Here is a 4376-nt window from a genome sequence, read left to right as displayed (position 1 = left end):
CTCTCTTCCCCACTCTTTAAAAATAAATAAAATCTTAAAACATATGTCCATGTCTTGATCCCCAGAACTTCTGAATATGTTATGTTACATGGAAGAGTTAAAGTTGCTAATCATTTAAAATAAAATTGGGAGATTATTCTGAATTATCCACGTGGTACCAGGTGAATCACAGGAGTCTTTAAAAGCAAGAAAGGGAAGCAGAAGGTTCAGAGATGCAGCATGACAAGGACTCAACCTGACATTGCTGACTTTCAAGATGGAGGAAGGGGGATGCAACCCAAGGAAACTGATAGCCCCTAGAAGCTGGAAACATTCCTCAGTTTACAGCCTGACAGTAAACATGGACCTCAGTCTTATAAGCACAAGGAAATGAAATCTTCCAACAACCCAAATGAGCAAGGAAATGGACTCTCTCCTAGAGCCTCCAGAGATGAATGCAGTTATTCTAACATAACACCTTGATCTTTAAACCTGATGAGACTGGGACTCTTTCTCCTTGTGCTGCAGTCAGTATCATTCCCAGGCAGAGAACTAGAATGAACTTGAGGCTCACCCTCATGTGCTTTCCTTTTCTCAGGGATTTAGTCTTGTAATGCTTATTGCGCAATGCCTGAAAATGTTGTCTATGTTTTGTCAGTTTTACAGTTGTTTATGGTGGGCAAGCAGGTTCAACACCAATTACTCCATCATCATCGTCAGTAATAGAAGTGGTTTTACCTTCTGGTTCCCTTTCCCATTGAATCTGAACACTGGTCTTGGTGATCCATAATAGAAAAAGTAATACTGAAGCTGGCCTCACTGTGCTTGTAGTCTACTCTACAGCATATGAACTAGTATCAAACAAAGAGAAAAAGAAAAGAAAAAGACGAAAAAGATAAGTGGAAGGGGTTTTACTTTTCTGTTACACTTCAATTTTTTTTTTTTAATTTTAAGATTGTATTTATTTTTCAAGAAGGGGGAAGGGAGGGAGGAGAAGGAGAGAAACACCGATGTGTGAGAGATACATTGATCAGTTGCCTCTGGGGACCTGGCCCACAACCCAGGCATGTGTCCTGACTGGGAATCAAACCAGTGATCTTTTGGTTTGCAGGCCAGCACTCAATCCACTGAACCATACCAGCCAGGGCTAAAAATTTTTAAATTTATTTTTTAATGTTTAAAGAAAAAAAAGAGAAAGAGAAAAAAGTAAAAGTTAAAGGAAGATTACTATAACACACAGGTAGGATCACCAGGTTAAGACCCTTCAGGAATAAAGATTTAGGTTAACTGAAGTGAAGGGAATATAAAATGGATCTTTTAGAAAGAACACTATGAATACCAATTATGGCCTTGTAACCACTTAAGGTTGTAGACTTCACTTGAATTTTGTCCTTTGCTGTATATACTCTTGTTTCCTCTGAATACTTTATATATAGAATGTTTAGTCCATATATTAGAGAATATGGGGATAAGATCCAAAAGATTCTGCACTTGGAGTTGAATGCAATTATTCACAAAACTTGGTGTTGTCCTCCTTGGGGTGGCCATGAAGCAGTATATTTGGGGATATATGCAAAATTGTTAAAGAATGTTAAGTAGAGATATTTTTGGATGAAAAGTATGGGGAGAAAAAAGTGTATTTATTCATTCAACACATATTTGTTTAACCCCTACTGTGCCAGGCACTTTTTTTAGGCTTTTGGGATATCTCAAACAAAATAGGGTAAAGTTCCCTGATATGAAGATGTATCCCCTCTGTTTTTATTCAAGCAATGGCACATTAAATCCTTCTCATGCACAAATCTCTCTCTCTCTTTTGCTATCAGAGAAAAATCTTTTTTTTAATCTTAACCTGAGGACACGCTTTTTTTCCCATTGCTTTCAGAGAGAGAAGTAGGGAGAGAGAGAAACATCAATGCGAGATAGAAGTATCGATTAGTTGCCTCCTGTACATGACCAGACCAGGGATCTTATGAACCCAGAACAGGGAATGAACCCGAACCCACAATCTAGGCATGTGCCCTGACCAGAACTCAAAGCCGCAACCATTCAGCTACGGGACAATGCTCCAACCAAGTCACAGAAGTCACGGCCCCAAAAAACCTTTGCTTTTAGAGAGCTCATGTGATTATATTGGGCCTTCCCATATCATTTCCCTTATGGTTAACTCAAAAATCAACTGATAAGTAACCCTAATAATCTTACCTGCAAAATGCCTTTCACCATGTAACAACATAACCATGACCATGACAAATATTATATTCACAGTCCTGGGAATTAGGAAGGGAAATTTGGGGGGCCATTTTGGAATCCTGTCTGTCAAGCAACACAAAAAGAAATAGAAAACCCAAATAGATCTCTATTCAAAAAATTAAATTTGCAATAAAAAAAAATTTTCCCACAAAGAAAGCTCCAGGACCAGAGTTCTTTAGTAATTTTTATTCTTTAGGTAAAAGACAATACCAATCATAAACATACTCTTTCAGAAAAGAGGAAACATTTCCTGATTCATTTTATGAGGTCAGCATTACACTTCAGCTCCATATTCACTTTCTGCTTGCACTATGAAAATGAATCTGAGCCCTTTAAATATTTTTTCCATTGCCACCTGGCATATTAGGTTAAAAACAAAACAAAAAAAGCTTTTCCCCCTATACTACTACTCTCAATACTTCTGGACACCAAATGTTCGGGTTTTTTTTCCCCCCACATTGACTTGCTCTCTAATAGCTGGGTGGACTGCAATTTCATCTACCTGAAGTTAGTATCAGATTCCACAAGTTAAGGGCTCAGTCCCGCAAGATGGCCTCTAGTTAAGATGCCAATCATACATCTGGGCCTTGTGTACTTCTGAATGATCTGCTTTAAATCAGAAGTTCCCACCTCCCCTTCCTCAGGTTTAAAAATCTGTTAGAACAATTCACAGAACTCAAGAAAAGCACTTTACTATTATTATCCATTTCTTATAAAGAATACAATACAGGAATAGCCATATCAGTGATGCATAGGGCAAGGTATGGGGAAGTGGCAGGGTTCCCATACCCTGTCTGGGCATATCACCCTCCTAGCAACTCAATGTGTTCAACTGGGGAGCTCTCCAAACCCTTTTGGTTTTTTTTTTTTTTTTTTTTTAAGGCTTCATTACAAGGATACCATCAATTAGGTAATTGGCCATTGGTGATTAATTCAACCTCCATTCCTCTACCCTCTCTGAGGTCAGGGATGAGGTTGAAAGTTCCAATCCTCTAATCACTTGATCAGTTCCTCTGGCAACCTATCCCCCACACCCCACTTCCCACCCCCCACCCCCATTCTTTAGGGACTCTAAGTAACAAAAGACATTCTTTTCACCTGTGTCACTCTGGAGTTATTTCAAAAACTAGGGACAAAAACCAAGTATTACTTACAAAAGATGCTCCTTCCACCTCTATTACTCCAGAGCTATTTCAGGAGCTGGGATGAATACATATATATATATATATATATATATATATATATTTCTTATATCACAATATCACCTTAGGTTTTTTCAATAAAGGGTATCAGAAACATAGGAAGAACAAAGATTTTGCATCCTGATTCTGGTATGCTTGGTTGGCTGCCTCTTGCAGCATTTGCTTTTCCAGGTCTGGTTCCTGCTGTGGGGGCTGTCTCCAACCTCAGCCTTCAGAGTGCTCACCACTTCTCCCTGCACGCAATGGGCAACAGCTTCCCCAGAAACTCCCAATCCTCATCTGGGTAGTTTTACAAATGAGTACTTCTGGTGAGACACCTTCCTGTGAACAGCCTTCTCCAGTACACTGGAGGACAGATTTCTAGCAAGTTCTGTGGGTTTGACACTAGTGACTCCTCTATTCGAGAGGTCACATTCATACCTCTCCAATAGTATCTAGATTTAAGGCCCTAGAGTGGAAATGAGGCTGTCAAAGAGCAAGGGGTCTGAGTACTCCATCTTGACCCTGGAAGTAGTTATCATATATTATTATTCTATTAATATACCAAGTATTCCTATATTGAGTTCTGTTTATTTCTAAGTATTTCTTCATCATTCCTATCCCTTTTAAATTCTTTATATCAAACCTGCGCTGTACTAAGTACTGTGTGGTTTCTCTCTCCTGACTGGACCCAAACTCAGATGACCTGGTGACCCACAAAAATAGGATTTGGGGATTGGTTTGTTCATGGCTTTGGATTTGAGCTCAGTGTTCCTTGCAAATGGGAAAAGGGATGCTAGTAATCCATGGAAGACAGGGGCTTCACAATAAATCAAGACATGCCAACCGAAGTATGTACTTTGGGAGCCTGAATGGTTGCTGCACTTAACCATTGTACCAGTAATGATGACCATAAAGACTGGTGGTGGATGGATTCTTTTGAGTTCACTTGAGTGCTTACAA

At 39.3% G+C, this 4376-nt stretch overlaps 1 pseudogene; it reads left to right on the top strand.

Annotated features, from left to right (window-relative positions):
* The first annotated feature begins 715 nt into the window (after positions 1-715).
* On the top strand, positions 716-846 carry LOC149990641 (small nucleolar RNA SNORA61; annotated as a pseudogene).
* The last annotated feature ends 3530 nt before the right edge of the window (positions 847-4376 follow it).

Source organism: Furipterus horrens, unplaced genomic scaffold (assembly GCF_987537825.1).
Source record: "Furipterus horrens unplaced genomic scaffold, mFurHor1.1.pri manual_scaffold_17, whole genome shotgun sequence".
Classification (NCBI taxonomy): Eukaryota; Metazoa; Chordata; class Mammalia; order Chiroptera; family Furipteridae; genus Furipterus; species Furipterus horrens.
Note: the sequence above shows the minus strand (reverse complement) of the source record. Positions and strands in the feature narration are given on the sequence as shown.